Genomic DNA, 19,491 nt, shown 5'->3' on the forward strand with positions numbered 1-19,491 from the left:
TCAATGTCTAATTTATCCTCCTTGCCAGGGCATTAAAAAATAACTCAGTGAGGGGCACCTGGGTGGCTCAGTTGGTTAAGTGTCCAACTTCGGCTCAGGTCATGATCTCACGGTTCGTGGGTTCGAGCCCCATGTCTGGTTCTGTTGACAGCCAGCTCAGAGCCTGGAACCTGTTTCGGATTCTGTATCTCCCTCTTTCTCTGACCCTCCCCTCCTCAAGCTGTAGCTCTCCCTCAGAAATAAATTAAAAAAAAAATTTTTTTAAATAATGCAGTGAGTAAATAAATTTATTTTTTTTAATTTTTTGTGTTTTATTTATTTCTGAGAGAGAGAGAGACAGAGAGAGACAGCATGAACAGGGGAGGGTCAGAGAAAGAGGGAGATACAGAATCCGAAACGGGTTCCAGGCTCTGAGCTGGCTGTCAACAGAACCAGACATGGGGCTCGAACCCACGAACCGTGAGATCATGACCTGAGCCAAAGTCAGACACTCAACCGACTGAGCCACCCAGGCACCCCGAGTAAATAAATTTAATCTTACACACTTTTTTATTGATATTGAGAATGCTTGACAATTCTTGTTTGTGCTGTGTTCATAGAGTACAATCTCAAAATATAAAGATGAATATATAATCCAAGGCCCCGATTTTATTCTAATAAGGAGCATGGATGAAAGATAGGGAATAAAGACATTTCTGCCTCAATTAATTTAATTATTTTTAAATTAATTTTCTGTTTATATTTGACTTAGGAACTGAGTCTATCCATTCCTTTTTAAAGATTTCTCAATTTCATTCAATTTAAATATTTGTTTCTGTTAAAAAGATAAAGCATTTTTCTTCTCCTTTTTAAATTTTTGACTATGTAAGACATAAAATTCATAATATTTATAACTCAGATTACAAACTTTCTGTTGTAGGATGATTTTGACATTAAAAGCATTTGACACATTATATAATTTATTCTGCAGTGATATTTCTTAATTACTTAATTGGCTTGTTTAACTTCTAATCTTAATCTGTATGACTTTTGAATCTGATTCATAAATATTATATTAAATTCATTAACACATTTAAGCCATTTAGCAATAACAGCTCTTGATTAATTTTCCTTCTTTTCCAATAGGACTTTTTGTAATCTTTCTCAGTTCAGATAATGAAAGGGATGAGCTGCTAGTTGATATACTTATTAAAATTTAATTTAGAAAATTAAATTTGTAGAACTTTGGACTTCAGGTTTTTCTAGTTCTGTCACCTTATTTGTTAGAGTGAAGAGGTTAGTAATTTGTCCAAACATGTAGTAAATTAGACACTTTATGCATAAACAAACATACACAATGGGCATAAAGTTTCAGTTATGCAAGATGAATAAATTCTAGAGCTCTGCTGTACAACATTGACAATATTAAGTATATGTTAGAGTAGTGTTAACTATACTGCATTAAAAAAACAAAAACCCTTTACGACTAAGATTTTTATAATGATATTACTGTGTAATTATTTTTTTTTAATTTTCTAAAAAATTTTTGAGAGAAAGAGACAAAACATGAGCAGGGGAGAGGCCAAGAGAGAGGGAGTCACAGAATATGAAGCAGGCTCCAGACTCTGAGCTATCAACACAGAGCTGGACACAGGGATTGAACTCCCAAGCTGTGAGATCATGACCTGAGCCAAAGTCAGATGCTTAACAGACTGAGCCATCCAGGATCCCTTATTACTGTGTAATTTCTTATCCAATCACATCCTCCCCTCTCCAGTCTGTTTCAACCTTGTATAATATCATACTTATTATCTTCAGAATTCCTCATGTTTTCAAACATTTCCTTAATGATTCTTCAACTTTTGCCTTATCTTGAACCCCACAGTCCATAAAACCTCTACCATTTATAGCTGTCTCAAGCAGTATGTTATCCCTCTTGTTTCCCACAGGTCAGTTTTAAGAAGTGGGACTCTTCTTAAAGACCATTTTGCTCTCCTGTGCTGCATCCCAAACCCTATACATCCTTGTAGTTTTTAATATTAGGTACCATTGAAAGAGGACTCCTTTTGGCTATGCTATTAGCATTTCTCCCTGCTTTCAGTTACTGACTTTTCAATCATATCTCTTAGCTTATTGAAGTCTTTACTACCTTATAATGGCTTTCATTATATTTTCTTGTGATGTCTTTTACCAGGTTGTTTGTTTGTAATGATTGCAGATGATCCATTAATCTTGAATATCTGTCAGATTATTTACCCAAATCACACACAAAAAAGACTTGTTCCCTTCCTTACACCATTTCAATGGTCATATTGTGGACAATTTATTTGTTGCTTAATTATATATGATTAGCTGAGTTCAACCACCCCACCCTTTTTTGCCTACTACTTCCTATCTTTTCCTCATCATTTGCCCTAAAACATTCTTTAACCTCATGGTAATGCCCAGTTCACTGATGCCACTACATTTAACATTTTTCTACTTCAGAGTAAGTTTCTCTTTTCTCCAAATTAGATTACATAGTTTGGCAATACCCTATAATCACTGTAAAATGGACACCCCTATCTTATTTCTATCATATACATCTGAAGAATAAAGATCCCCAAGCATTATAGTTCATATAATAAAAAAGACAACTACATATAGAACAAAACCAATTCATGTTTTCACCTAAAAAGCTCAATATTGCTGGATGAAAATCACCCCAAGATTAGTTTACTTTACCATAAAATTATGACCTCAAGCCTCAACTGTGCATTTAACACTTCCCAGCAGCTCCATATTACTGCCCTTGCAAATCAGGGCACCATGCCAGATTTTACTATTCTGTAGTTCTGTGTTGATCTTAATATTGCCCATATGATACCACTCTCCAACTCATAAATGTGCGAGAAATATAGTAAATGTTAGAGGAAACTGCTCTTCAACTTCCAATTTCCAATTTAATCTGCAATTTTTAATTAACAATTCCTGCATGTGTTCAAATTTTCTTTCAGTTCTCTAAATGGATGAATAACTCCTGTTTTGATCAAAGTACAGTCTGTTCTTTTTGTGCTCTGGGAATCAAGTCCTGTTTGACCCTCTCAGGAATTAATTCCTTACACATCACTTCGATATCCTGTTTGTAACAGCTCATTGAAACTATGATCTATTTCATATTCAGATGTAAACCCCATCATCTTTCATCTGTAAAAACACCCTCCACATCCCATAGCCCCACTACAGCTACCACATAATTTTACTGCTACCTTTAACAGAAAATTTGACTAAATAAACTTTTTTAAAGTTTTATCTTCCACTCTATCACCTCCTGATCATCTCATCAATCTTCTGTTATCCTCAACTAAAATAAATCTTTGGCAAAATTCTCAATGAGAATTAACTTTTTCGTAAGTTAATTGGAAGTTCCTTTCTTATCACACTTTTGTTTTGACTTCCCTGGCACCATGCTCTCCTGATTTAAATTATTTCTCAATTGGCTTTTAATTTGCCCTAATTTTTTTCCTCTTTTTTATTCCAGGTTCTATCATTCTGCAGTAACTCCAAGCTCTGTCTGGTCCCTGCTGTATATATGCTTTCTCTTTGAGTGATAACAAAGGAACATGTGAACCCAGAAGTTTAACAAAAATCTGGATACACACACACACACACACACATACACACACACCCCTTCCCTAAGATCCAATTTAACCTAATTGACTCTGTACAGGATATCTGCAGTTGTATGTCACAAGCTTTAGCCAGCAAGTATTAAAGTATTATTTTATATTATAAAGTCTGACAATTCTATTATTTGAAAACAAAGATGATACCTCATTAAAAATGAAGTGGTCAGAGAGCCAGATCTTCATCTGTTTTTGTCTTCTGATAACTTCTTTTTTTTTTCTGGTAATTTCTTTTTTCTTTTCTTGTGAGTATCATCAGGCTCTTCCCACTGTTCATTAAAAGAGGGAAACATTGTCTTCTCCAGACACACCCAGCCCTCTTTCCTGTAGGCATTTGTGCCTTTTATATTATGTTTTTTAGCCTAAAAGGCTGTTTTGCAAACACTTCATAACCTACATATTTCAGCTGAAATATCTGCTCTAAAGAATACATGCCACAGATAACTCTGATTAAAGTTGTTATATCTTTAGCTTGTTTACTTCCTACATAGCATACATATCATTTATTTATTCATTTTAAATGATGTATTGCCTATTTTCATCCTTAGAACATACATTTAATGGGCATATTTCCTATAAGAAAGATTTATAAACTAGAAAGGAAATAATCCTCACATCATTTTATTTTCTTTATGAAACTGTCACTTTTATTTTATATACTACTTTGCCTCCTCTATCTTTTAGCTAAGTTGCCCTGCCTTCTTCCTGAGCTTTTGATAACTTTCTTCAAAGACTACAGGAAATTTCCACGTGCATTTTCACAGGCATTCTGCAGTGAGCGTGTTCAGAAAATTGCGTGTTCAGAAAATTGCTCATTATATTACTAGAAACTTGAAATACAATTTCTTTCCATTGCCCTGTCACAAAATATGAAGAGCAGAGTACCATACACTAGTTAGAGCTCAGCCAGTTAAGTGTTTGATTCTGATTTCGGCTCAAGTCATGACCTCACAGTTTGTGGGTTTAAGCCCCACATCAGGCTCTGTGCTAATAGTGCAGAGCCTGCTTGGGATTCTCTCTCCTTCTCTCTGCCCCTCCCCTGCTCACTCTCTCTCTCTCTCTCTCTCTCAAATAAATAAATTGAATTAAAACAAAACAAACAAACAAAATCCCAAGGATGTAGAGTACTGTGCACCATTATCAGTCCCAGGGGCGGAGACACTTCTATTCATTGCATCATGGTATCAGAGTTGCCAAGGAAATCACACCACAGTCGAGCACAGGATGGAGCAATACTTTATTTACAAAGAGAAGAGGCACAGCAAGATCAGCTTCAGTAGTATGTGCCAGCCCTCCATGACCAGTGGGTGGTATGATGCACAAACTTTAAGCAGAAACAAAAGAACACTCATTGATCTTGGCAAAGGGAAAGATACTCCCACAGAGAGTAATAAGCCTTTCTTATATGGCCAAGTGGAGGCTGAAACACTGCTCATAAGACTGCCTTTCACCACAGAATGAAATTAACATTTTACCTAGAAGTGATACTTATTTTTTTTCTCTTCCTCTTGACCTAATTGGGTATCCTACCTTGCTATTTTAATATGAAGATATTGTAACTTTCTTATTTCAATTATGATTTTGGTAGCTAAGTGTCAGTTATCCACTGTCATTCAACTATGCAATTGTAATAGCCTTATAATTGTTTAATTGTATCCCATTCACTTCTCCATAAATAATAGACGTTTTATTTATTTAGTTAGTTAAATTTTAGTTAGCATGTGGTGCAGTATTGGTTTCAGGAGTATAATTCAGTGAATCATCACTTATATACAACACCCAGTGCTCATCACAACAAATGCCCTCCACCATCAAGCTCATCTCCCACACACCTCCCTCCATCAACCTTCAATTTCTTCTCTATCTTTAAAAGTCTCTTATAGTTTGTTTCTCCCTCTTCTCTTCATCTCCCCTTCCCATATGTCCATCTGTTTTGTTTCTTAAATTATACAATAAGTGAAATCTTTCTCTGATTGACTTATTTTGCTTAGCCTAATACATCCTAGCTCTATCCACACCACTGCAAATGGAAGATTTCATTACTTTTGATGATTGAGTAATATCCCATATATATATATGTGGGATATTATATATGTGTGAAGATTTGATATGGAGATCAGATCTTCATTAGCTATTCATCAGTCAATGGATACTTGGGCTGTCTCCATAGTTTGGCAATTATTGATAATGCTGCTATGAACATTGGGATTAATATACACCTTTTAATCCCTATTTTTGTGTCTCTTTTGGGTAAATACCTAATAGTGCAATTGCTGAAACCTCAGGTAGTTCTATTTTTAGTTTTCTAAGGAATTTCCATGCTATTCTCCAGAGGGGCTGCACCAGTTTGCATTTCCATCAGCAGTGCAAGAGGGTTCCCCTTTCTTTGCATCTTTGCCAACATCTGTTGTTTATTATGTTTTTAATTCTAGCCATTCTGACAGGTATGAGGTGATATCTTATCATGGTTTTGATTTGTATTTCCCTGATGATGAGTGATATTGAGCATCTGTTCATGTGTCTGTTAGCCATCTAAATGTCTTCTTTTTATTCATATCTTCTGCCCATTTCTTAACTGGGTTGTTTGCTTTTTGGGTGTGGAATTTGATAAGTTCTTTATAGATTTTGGATACCAACCCTTTATCAGATACATCATTTACAAATATCTTCTCCCATTTTGTAGACTGCCTTTTAGTTTTGTTAATTGTATCCTTTGCTTTCAGAGGGTATTTATCTTGATGAAGTCCCAGTAGTTTATTTTTGCTTTTATTTCCCTTGACTTCAGAGATGTGTCTAGTAAGAAGTTGTTCCAGTCCAGTTTCATTCTTCTGCATGTCACTGTCCTTTTTTCCCACCCAACAGTTTTTGAAAAGACTATCTTTTTTCCATTGGATATTTTTTCCTGCTTTGTCAAAGACTAGTTGATCATATAGCTGTGGATGCATTTCTGGGTTTTCTATTCTGTTTCTTGATTCATGCATCTGTTTTTGTACCAATATAATACTTTTTAGATTACTATAGCTTTAATATATTTTGAAATCTGGAATTGTGATGCCTCCAGTTTTGTTTTGCTTTTCCAGGATTGCTTTGGTTATTCAGGTTCTTTTGTGCCTCCATACAAATTTTAGGATTGTTTGTTCTAGCTCTGCAAAAAAAAAAAAAAAAAAAAAATTAAATGTTGGTGGTATTTTGATAGAGATTGCATTAAATGTGTAGATTGCTTTGGGTAGTATAGATATTTTCAGAGTGTAGATCTTTTAACTCTTTAGTTAGGTAAAAGTAGGTATCTTAATGTTTTTCATGCAACAGCAAATAGGACTGATTTCTTGATTTCTTTTTCTGCTGCTTCATTACTGATGTATAGAAATGCAAAAGATTTCTGTATGTTGATTTTATATTCTGCAACTTTGCTGAATTTGTATATTTTCAGGTCTAGCAATTTTTAGTGGAGTCTTTGGGTTTTCTACATAGAATCTCATGTCATCTGCAAATAGTGAAAATGTGACTTGTTCCTTACCAGTCTGGATGCTCTATATTTCTTTTTGTTATCTGATTGCTGAGGCTAAGACTTCTAGTACAAGGTTAAATAGTAATGGTGAGAGCAGACATCCTTGTCTTATTCCTGACTGTAGGGGAAAGGCTCTCAGTTTTTACCCATTAAAGATGATATTAGCTCTGAGTCTGTCATTTGTGGCCTTTATGATACTGAGGTATGCTCCATCTATTTGTTGAGGATTTTCATTAAGAATGGATGCTGTATTATGTCAAGTACTTTTTCTGCATCTATTGACAGGATCATATGGTTCTTATCCTTTTTTTTTTTTTTTTAACTAAATGTGGTATATCACATTCATTGATTTGTAAATATCGAACCAGTCCTGCAGCTCAGGAATAAATCCCACTTGATCATGGTGAATAATTCTTTTCATGTACTGTTGAATTTGATTTGCAATTATTTTTTTAAAATTTTTTAATGCTTATTTTATTTTTAAGAGAGAGAGAGAGAATGAGAGCAAGGGAGGGGCAGAAAGAGAGGGAGAAACAGAATCCAAAGTAGGCTTCAGGCTCTAAGCTGTCAGCACAGAGACTGATGTGGGGCTCAAACCCACAAGCCGTAGGGTGATCTGAGCCAAAGTCTAATGCTTAACCAACTGAGCCACCCAGGTGCCCCTGATTTGCTAGTACCTTGTTCATAATTGTTACATTCATGTCTTCAGGGATATTGGCCTATAGTCCTTCTTTTTAGCGTGGTCTTTGTTTGATTTTGGAATCAAGGTAATGCTGGCTTCATATAATTAGTATGGAAGTTTTCCTTCCATTTCTATTTTTTGGAACAGTTTGACAGGATTAGGTATTAACTCTTCTTTACGTGTCTCATAGAATTCCTCTGGAAAGCGATCTGACACAGGACTCTTGTTTGTTGGGAGATTTCTGATTACAGATTGAATCTGTTTGTTGGTTATGGGTCTGTTAAATTTTCTAGTTCTTCCTGTTTCAGTTTTGGTAGTTTGTGCATTTGTAGGAATTTGTCCATTTCTTCCAGATTGCTCAGTTTGTTGACATATAATTTTTCATAGTATTCTCTTATAATTGTTATATAAGAGATTCTCTTATAATTGTTTATATTTCTGTGGTGTTGGTTGTGATCTCTCCTCTTTCAATCATGATTTTATCTATTTGAGTCCTTCTCTTTTCTTTTTGATAAGTCCAGCTAGGAGTTTATCAATTTTTTTGGTAATTAAAATTTTAAAAAATTTGATAATTTTTATGATAATCAATTCTTTCAAATAATTAGCTCCTAGTTTTGTTGATCTGTTCTACTGATTTTTGTTTGTTAGTTTGTTTCTATATCATTTAGTTCTGGTCTAATATTTTTATTTTCCTTCTGCTGCTGTTTTTAGGCTTTATTTGCTATTACTTTTCTGGCTCCTTTATATGTGAGGTTAGATTGAGTATTTGGGACCTTTCTTGTTTCTTGAGACAGACCTGAATTGCAATTACTTTTCTCTTAGGACCGCCTTTGCTGCACCCCAAATGGTTGGAACTGTCATGTTTTCATTTTCGTTTGCTTCCATCTATTATTTTACTTCTTTAATCCTCTGGTAAACCCATTTATTCTTTAGTAGGATGTTCTTTAGCTTCCATGTATTTGAGGGCTTTCCACAATTTTTCTTGTAGTTGACTTCAAGTTTATAGTGTTGTGATATAAAAATATGCATTGTACGATCTCAATCTTTTTGCATTTGTTGAGGACTGTTTTGTGACTGGGTATATAATCTTTGGAGAACGTTCTATGTGCACTGGAGAAGACTTTGTATTCTGCTGCTTTAGGGTAAAGTGTTCTAAATATATCTGCTAAGTCCATCTGGTCCAATGTGTCATTCAAAGCCACTGTTCGTTGTTGTGTTTATGCTTAGATGATATGTCCATTGCTTTAAGTGGGACATTAAGGGCCCCTACTATTACTGTATTATCAATGAGTTTCTTTATGTTTGTTATTAATTGATTTATATATTTGGCTTCTCTCTCATTGGGGACATAAATGTTTACAATAATTAGATCTTGGTGGATTCTCCCTTTAATTATGATGTAATGCCCTTCTTCATCTCTTGTTACATTCTTTGGTTTATTTATTTATTTGTTTAAGTCTATTTATTTATTTTAAGAGAGACAGAGAGAGTGCAAGCAAGGAAAGGGCAGAAAGAAAGAGAGAGAAGGAGAGAGAGAAACAGAGAGAGAATCCCAAGAAGTCTCTGCAGTGTCATTGCAGACCCTAGCATGGGGCTCAAATTCATGAAACTATGGAGATCATGACCTGAGCCAATATCAAGAGTCAGATGCTTAACTGATTGAGCCACCCTGGCACTCTTACAGTCTTAGGCTTAAAATCTAGTTTGCCTGATGTAAGTGTGGGTACTCTGGCTGTCTTTTGATGTCCATTAGTAATGATAGATGATTCTCCATCCCCTCGCTTTTAATCTGCTGGTGTCTTTAGGTCTAAAATGAGTCTCTTGTAGGCAGCATATAAACAGATTTTTTTAATCCATTCTGATACCCTATGTCTTTTGATTGGAGTATTTAGTATATTTACATTCCGAGTGATTTTTGAAAAATGTCAATTTAGTGCCTCTTGGACTTGAATGCTTGTTTCCTTTCTCAGATTAGGAAAGCTGTCAACTATAGTTTGTTCAAATAAGCCTTCTGTCCCTTTTTCCCCACTCTCCTTTTTCTGGAATTCCTACAATAAGGCTATTGTTTTACTTGATGAAATCGCTGAGTTCCTTCCCTAAGTCTACCTTCATGATCTAATAGTTTTCTTTTTCTCTTCTTTTCAGCTTCATTATTTTCCATAGTTTTATCTTCTATGTCACCTATTCTCTCCTCTACTTCTTTAATCCTCATTTTGAATATATCCTGTTAGTTTGGCCTCTCGAGTATAGCATCTTTTATTTTAGTTCGACTAATGTTTAGGTCTTTGATCTCCACAACAAAGGTTTCTCTGGTGTCTTTTATGCTTTTTTTTCAAGCCCAGTTAGTAGTCTTATGACTATTGTTCTAATTCTTGTTCAGATATATTATTACTTCTGTTTTGAGCAAGTCCCTGCCTGTGATTTCTTATTAACCTTTTTTAAAAATTATAATGTTTATTTATTTTTTAGAGAGAGAGAGGCAGAGCTTGATCAGTAGAGAGACAGAAAGATAGGGAGACACAGAACTAACTAGAAGTGGGCTTCAGGCCCTGGGCTGTCAGCACAGAGCCCAATACAGGTCTCAAACTCAGAAACTGAGATCATGACCTGAGCTGAAGTCGGCGACTTAACTGACAGAGCCACACAGGCTCCCCTTCTTGACCTTTTCTTTTGGTGAGAATTCCCTTGTCCTGTCATTTTGGTATAGTTTCTGTCTTTTACATGTTTTGAAAGCTTTTTATATTTCCTTCACCTCAGAGTAATTCTATATTAAAAATGGATCACACTGTCCAGAGTCTGGCACTTCAGGAAGTGTTTCTGGTGTATGTGGTGTACCCTCTGCTGTTGCATTTTGGCTGCTTTTTCCCACTGGTCAGTTCTCTCCAGAGCTCATTCTTGCTTGCTGTGGGGACTGTTTGGACCTTTAACTAGGTGTGATTTGATTTGTTTGTTAAAATAAGCTTCACACCTACGACAATGTCTCCCTCTAACTGGATATCCTTCTGCCAGTCCTCAGATCAATTTCCTGGATGTTCCAAGTGATCTGACCTCAGCTGTGTTTGTGGGAAAGGGAAAGCTCAGGGTTCTCCTACTTCTCTGCCATCTAACTCTTCTGAAATCATACACCTTTTAATCAGAATTGTCTTTATGAAATAAAACTTCCATATTACAATTTTCTTACCCAGTTTGTAGTTTATTTATGAAATTTAAAACCAAACAAAATAGGTGTGCCTGGGTGGCTCAGTCGATTGAGTGTCCAATTTGTTATTTAGACTCAGCTCATGATCCCAAGGTCATGAGATTGAGCCCCACATTGGGTTCCACACTGAGCCTGCTTAAGATTCTCTCTCTCTGTGTCTCTCTCTTCATCTCTTCCTCACTCATGTTTCCTTTCTCTCTAAAAAACAAAAAACAACAGTACACACACACACACACACACACACACACACACACACACACACACACACACACACCAAGTGTTCCCAGTCACTGTTTAAAGTCAACCAACCCATTCATCCACTTGATCCCCTTTTGCCTGACACTGGGGATTGTTACTCAGTACATTTGGCTTAGTGCCAGGGAATCTGTAATTCTAAACATTATCCCATGTGATTTTGACAATCTCACAGTTTTGGAAACAGCTGTTGTAAATAAGATCAGTCCTCAAAATGCTTTTTGAACTCTTTCTCTTTACTCCTCCACTTACAATATGTTTTTTTTATATAAATATACATTTTTTAAAACAGCTCAAATCTTAACTTATTGAAATGCTTTTAAAATAACACCCTAACTTAAAATTAGTCTCTGACTTTTCCATCTTTCCATTATATGTTGTTTATAATTATATTTTAGAGCTTATTAGTTTGTCAAATAATGGGCTGATAATTTATATATATTATACTTCTACATAAATAATAATGCACGTGGTAAGGGCATGTTTTCTGATTTTCATTAAGTAAGGCATATCTTCATTTCTTTACTTCTATTTTTCATTATAACTTTTTCTGTTTTATTTTACTCTTAATATTAGGTTAACACTCATTAACTATGTAATATATAAATATATTGTTTGTCTTGATACGGTTTTCTACTTTGTGCCTAATATATAATGTGCAAAAACATATAATAAGACATAGGATGTCATTCAGATTTAGTTTTTTGAAAAAATTACACTTCTTTTATTGTTTTAATATTGCATTATGTAATTTATCACATGAAGAGTGTTATCAATTTGCATTTGAGTATTTTAGATAGATGGTCTGGATAATTTCCTAGTCTATTTCTCTAGAAGACCCAGGAATTTTATTGTTTCAAATGACAAGGAATAAAAAACTCTAATAGCACTGTGAAATTAGTTCTTTTTTTGTGTTATATATTTTTTACAAAATGAGAGTATTAACTCTGGTGGTAGTTATGTAATTCAGAATATTAACAGAATATCTAAGAAAATAATTTTTGTACTGAAATAATAACTTACTTAATAAAAACTAAATATTATTTTCTGTATTCAGCTACTGGTGGTTATTAACTGAAACCATTCTATATTAGTAAAATGAAATGATATTTTAAATATTTATATATTTACAGGCATTTAATATAAAGTTAATTGAAATATTACAAAAAGGAAATTCTAGATAAATTAAGATAGATTTGATTATCTGCAAAACCACATTTGTTTTGTAGGCCAGAGAAGAGCTAAATATTTATTGTATGCTTTCCATGTGCCAGATACTAATCCACTAGAATCTTGTAACCAAACCATCTGGTTTTGCTTGCTTATCAAATATGCTCTAGAGAACAATATTATTTTATTCATTTACTTAGGGACAGGTGTTTTTTCACTGTTTCTTATTTAATTTTCATTTTACTGCTAGCGATGGTATGCAGGAAGAGGTGAGGAGATACTAATATGTCAATTCCAAATGCTATATATTATTTAATATGTATAATGTAAATGTGTAATGAAAAATAAATCAAAATGTTAAAAAATAATGAAGAATAACTATAATAGTACTAACACCTTCAATATATGTACTATTATACTATTTTGCAACTAGATATTATTTTATCTACATTTATTTATAGGTATATTCTAGTATATGCTGGGCACCCAGCTGCAAATAAGAACCAATATTTCCTAACCATAAAATCTATCACTTCAAACAGAGCTTTTGTTTCTATATTAGTGCCCAGGCAACATAACTTAAAATTCAGTCATCTTCATCCCATCTTTACATTCAAGTTCCCTTCTTTGACTCACTTTCAATAGGTGGCCAAATACTATAAATTATGTCCTCTACATTCCTTACATCTGTCTCTTCATTTTTTTTTCCACTGTCCTATTTCAACTCAACCAAGGTCTCACTTGAGCATCACTGTGCTGTATTCTATGCACCAGTCATGGATTCTTCTGATTGTTGCTCAAATATGTTTTCTTTACTTGAGTTCTGATCATATAAATCAGTTGTGTTGTACTGTCACTTATATCTGCTTGCTTATTGAATATGGGCTGAGTGTTGGCCTCTCCTGTCTTTAAGTTCTTTGTATAGAAATATCTCCAATTCTCTGTGTTCCATTCTGATTTTTCTTCACCTTTTCCTGTTTCAAATGTTTGAAATCCTAGTCTTAATTCAAATGCCTTTTTATCTGATAAAATAACTTCTGTTTGCCTTTCCCAGGATAGATTAACTCATAAAATATATGCAATCCCTCAACCACTAATTAAATTGTATGCTATTTTTTAGTTGCCTATCTTATGTCTCCTACATAACTGTATGGACACCCGAGGATAATGTTGATTCTAATTTGTCTTTGTATCTATAGCAAAGGTGAGCCATGACTTGAATAAGGAAAGGCAAAAGAGAGTATAGATAATCACTGTTCTGGTACTAGTTCAAAAAGCATTTTGTCTCTAAACTATTCTCTCTGGGCAAAGGAATTGAAATTAAAAATGTTTAATTTCCTCGGTTCCGATATCTTTCTTTACCAATGCTTACTTGTTTTTTATAAGTTGTGCTTTTGGAAGAACAAATAAAGTATTACACACTGCAGTCTTGTCTCTTTCTCCTGTTTGTTTGCAAACAATATTTTTTTTCATATAAATACACAGCATTATCACAAAATAAAAATAATATTTAATGTGACTAAAGTGCAGTCCTGTAACTGACTCCTGTCCCCTCCTAAGATCCATATCAGTAAAGTCATCAGGACGTTATTATTCCTGATCCTGGATACTAATTCTTATCTTCCATTGGTAGTTTGTTTATAAGATATTTTCTGTCTTGCTGTCTAACTTTACATTTTCCTGGCTGTTGGCCAGTTTGATCATTATTTGGAATAACAAAGTTTATATGCTGAGTGGAACAAGTTGTTGTCTTCTCTAATAGAAATGTAAAATCTAATCCTTAAAGTACACAGCAAATCATCTCCAACTGCCCTAACTTAGATATTGCACTTACACTGTTATTGTTGCACATGTTTGTAACCACAAAAAAAAAAAAAAATCTGTGTAAAGCAGAACTTTTAGAGTCAAGCCTCTATTGGTTTTCTCAGAAGGAGAAAAATCAAATGCCCTTGCTTATGAAGAACAAGATGTTATTTCAGTAGCTGTGGAGTAAAGTATTTCATAGGCCTCCATGGATTTAGAGGTAAAAAGAATGTTTTCTAATCAGTTTTGCCTGGAAGACTCTGCTATATTTCCCCAAAGCCCTACCTTGTAAAGTTGCTTTCTTTCTCTCACCTTCAAATGTCAATTCTGTGATGTTCAGGTAGAGGTAAAATATATATATATATTTCAGCTTAAACACAGTGTTGCTTCCCAGGAATGTATGAGTGACCAAGCATTATTTGACTAATCATGTGAGTATTGGAATTCTACCCAAATCATATTTTCAAATCTCAGCAGATCACATGAAATCAAAATATTTATTTTTACTCTTAAGTGATCTTTAGTTTCTAACCAGTTATTACAAGTCAACAAATGATGATTCAGGTCACTGACTAATGGGAATCATTCTAGTTTAGTTCTTTATTATCTAGTAATTATGTTATTAATTCTAGTCTGAAGTTTATCTGAAGTCAACCATTAAGCTTCAACCATTTAGTTTATTTAGGGTTCACTATTTAAGATCAAATTTTTAGGCATTTTTTTCCTTTGGCAATTCATATATTTGTATCTAAATATTATGGATATGACTTTTTTATAGTCTCACTCCCTTTAAATTGTATTTAGGCCTATTTTCTTTCCTATTCTAAATAATACCAAACATTACTAAAATTTATCCACACCTCTCAAAGTACAATGGTGTTCTGTTCATTAGAATAACTGATACTCTTACAGATGAATGTGGTAATAAAATCCAAATTACTAGAAATCATTTGTATTCTGCTAGAAATATAGGATGATATCACTTGCATGGCATCATTAAGAAGGACTGCTAGGTAACTACTTACCTTTAATGTAAATGGATAGAAAATTAATAAATCAAATACATAGCAATTTAGTGTCTTAGGAAAACCCCCTTTTTTTCAATACAAAGGGGAAAAAATGGATTAGCAGTCAAATCACTTGAGATGCTACTTGACTTATGTTTGAAACAAATTTTTAAAATGTTCCATGTTTGGTCAAACTGGTTCTATTAAACCTCTGCATTTTTTTCTTTTTTCTGTTTTTTTTTTTAATCTTTATTATTTAGAGAGAGAGAGAGAAAGAGAGACAGAGGGTAAGCAAGGGAGGGACAGAGACAGGAGACACGGAATCCAAAGCAGGCTCTAGGCTCTGAGCTGTCAACACAGAGCCCCACACGGAACCCAAACCCACCAACCATGAGATCATGACCTGAGCTGAAGTTGGATGCCTAACCCACTGAGCCACCCAGGCATCTCTAAACTTCTGCATTTCTTCACTCAATGTTTGGGAACTCCTTGACACCAATAATTACAATTTAAGAAAAAGAGGCTTGTATTACAGATTTATATTTTAAAAATTACTTATTTGAGATATTTTATTTTTTACTTTATTTTAATAAAATGGGATATTTTCCTTGATTTAGGTCTTTAAATTTAACTTCTTTAATTACTATTAAAACATTCAATCTATAGTGATTAAACTCACTGCTAAAAATCAATTTTTCAAACATGACAAACAATGTTTTCTTTCAGAATTTCATAGTATGTTGGAGTTACAATCAAATGAATAAATATATTAGCATCTTACAAGTGACCTTGTATGATTGTCCAAAAGGGGCAAAATAAATAAACTTTATCTATGAGTAATATTTAAGTAACACATCAATCAAATTAGAGTGGAAATAAAGGTTAAAAAAAATCCAGGAAAACCTGTGTAAAGTAGATAAATATAAAAATTCTTAAGAGATGTTAGGGGGACTTTAGAATTATTTTACATGACTGTAATGTAGGGATGGTATAAGTATGTGAATGTACATACATAAAATAGATATATGTATATAATATATGTGTATATATATTACTTACATTTGTATATATATATATATATTTTTTTTTCTAGGAGTTAAAGAAAAAAGGTAAAAGATAAATAGGTATACTTCTGTCACTGAGTTAATAGCCTCCTCAAGAAAGGGTGCATTTTACCTTGTAGGTAATGATAAGCTGTTTGAGAACTTTGTGCAGGAAAGCATTTTTATTAGATGAGTATTTAAGAATGATCATTTACCACAGTGTGAAAAATGACTTAGAGAAAGATGAGCTAAGAAAAGAAATCAGGAAGATGGATGTTCCTATGGGAGCCTAAGTTGGAAAGTTTCAGAGGATGGTGTCCTGGCTCTCAGATGAAGTTTTAATTTTACTATAGAGAGCAGAGTAACAGAATGGCATGCGATATTCTGATATATTAAACATACTTATTTTGTTTTGTTATTGAAAACTGACACTCAGTAGACACCTCTTAACACACTGAACTAACGTTCCAGATACACTCAATGATACTGGAATTTCTAGTAAAATTTGAAGCAATAATTTTTACCATGATTAGATTCTGATAAGCAATAAATATTTATTTACTATTCTTTAAACTTGTTTTTCTAATACTTCAACTTTGATTAAAATTATACATTTAGAGGATTTAAATTACACATGAAACCTCTTTCCTGTTTCCTACCACATTTTCCTTTATTCTAATCACAAGTTCAGGAACATATATGTCAAATTCTGTCTTTTGGACATATCTTAGTGGACGTGGGCTGCTGTCACAAAATACCAAAAACTAGCTGGAAGTTAAAGTACCAGCATAGTTGAGTTAAGGTAGGAAGCTTGCTTCATAGCATATACACAGGTGCCTTCTTACTTATCCTCACCTGGCCCAGAGAGAACTCTCATTTTTCATCCTCTTATATGGGCACTAATTCCATTATGGGCCATCCACCCCCATACGTCATCAAAATACAATTACTTCCTAAAGGCTCCACCTCCAAACAACACTGCACTGGGAATTAGGGGCTTAACAAGTGGATGTTGGGGACAAATGCACATAGCAGTACATGGAATGGTGAGTTGAAATACATGGATTTATTACAATTATTATTAATGTCAAATTATTATTTATTAGCAAGGCACAAATAGGGAGATTATATAATCAAAAATAACAATGCCTTCTACTCCCCCTAATTACAGATTGCTATTGTAACTCATCAATGTGCTGTGCATCTTTTCATATAATTCTTAGTGTTCTTCAAATAAAATCTTATATAAACTGATAATTATTGGGGCGCCTGGGTGGCTCAGTCAGTGTCTGACTTTGGCTCAGGTCATGATCTTATGGTTTGTGGGTTCGAGCCCCATATTGGGCTCAATGCTGAGAGCTAGCTCAGAGCCTGGAGCCTGCTTTGGATTCTGTATCTCCCTCTCTCTCTGACCCTCCCCTGCTCACGCTGTCTCTCTCTCTCTCATAAATAAATAAAAAACAATTAAAAATATTTTTAAAAACCTGATAATTATTTTGTATCCTTGTATACAATGTCATATGCAATGTCATATTTCACACTGAGTTGAAATATGACAGTTGAGGAAATATTCAAATAGTGTTAGCTACTCATCTTTGTATTTTTGCAATACATGATCATATCTGTGCTACACTTTTTTACTCTTATGATTTTTATCTGATGCCCACTTTTTCTATGGCTGCTCATCTTCCTTTCTACAAAGAGGAAAGATTGGTGAAAATTAAACACATTTCTTCTGAAGTCACACAAATTAGTTGAAGTTATTTATTGACAATCAAGGTCAAGTCTCACTGACCTTCTCTCCAGGCCTCAAATATACTCAAGAGTTTTATCCTTTAGTAATGACTTGTTACAAAAGTTTTACATAAGCCTCATGAGATTCTGAAGCACATTTTTTATTTTTATTCTTGTAGCTCTACCGCCCACCATAGTACCTCGTCATTTTAGATACACATATTGGATATAGATTCATTTGGATCCTTAATTTCTTTCATCTTCTAATGCTGTGCAGAATCTACTCAGGTACTCAGTTCTTCGAAATTGGGGTCTTACAGAAGTTTGGTTTCCTGTCTATGGTAAAGTTAAACATTTAAGTAGTGACTATTAAATAATCAAAGCATTCCCTGTAGCTATTCTGTGTTCCTTTTTAAATCTTTGATCTGCCAGTCATTCTGTGGAGTATTTCTTTTCTCTTAAACTGGTCTTGACCGTCTTTTTTTCTTTAATTAAAAAATTTACTATTGATTATATCATTTTGCCAAAAATGTTATATATGTCTTAATCAATAAGACACCAAGTCAATCAGACACCAAATTCAACTTTTTTAAGCACAGAATGACATCAGGCTGAGACTTAGTGTAATAGCTAAAGATTGTTGAGCCTTTAAGAATATACCTATCATTTCCCTCTCTGAAAACCTCAGAAAATTTACCCTTGAAAAGAAGAAAATATAGAAGCAGTTAATGAATATTTACATTAAGTCCACCCAGATAAATTCCATTTATATGCACACATAGACACACAAACATGTGTGTATGCATATGTATATTTAAATAACTGAATGTGTATATGAATGGGCATTTGTATATGCACATCACAAGTATGGAGTTCATGTATTCAATATTTACAGTTTCTAGGTAATAATTTATGTTACCTGGCACCTCTTGGCATGTTTAAATGTAGGCAGCTTTGGACTATTTGCTTAAAGCTATAGCAATATATTTCTAGCAGATTATTCAAATATTTTTGTTCATCCTGAAAGATGTATCTGCAGGGAAAAAACTCTTATCTTTTCAATTCCACACATGTTTAAGCTTCTAACTTTGTTCTTGCCAGCAGAGATTTGCTGGCAAGCACATAATTTGATGTTTGATCTCAAACTGTTAATGACTTATACCACACTTAGGGCATATTAGGCAAACTGAACTCAATGTATTTAAATTTGGGACTTGTGCTTTGAATGTACATTAAGAAAATGATGGTTCTGATTATTTTAAGGGTTATGTTAAAGGCAATATCAACATTTTATTGGTGCAGAGTTTACTTTAAATAAACATTCATATTTACATCAATTTACATGGGAACAATTTGCCTTGTTATTAAAAATTTACTGATAGACATTTTATTATTAAAAAATTATTTCCCAAACATTAAAAGACAATATTTCTCATAACTAGATTT

Source organism: Crocuta crocuta, unplaced genomic scaffold, assembly GCF_008692635.1.
Source record: "Crocuta crocuta isolate KB4526 unplaced genomic scaffold, BGI_CrCroc_1.0 scaffold709, whole genome shotgun sequence".
Lineage (NCBI taxonomy): Eukaryota > Metazoa > Chordata > Mammalia > Carnivora > Hyaenidae > Crocuta > Crocuta crocuta.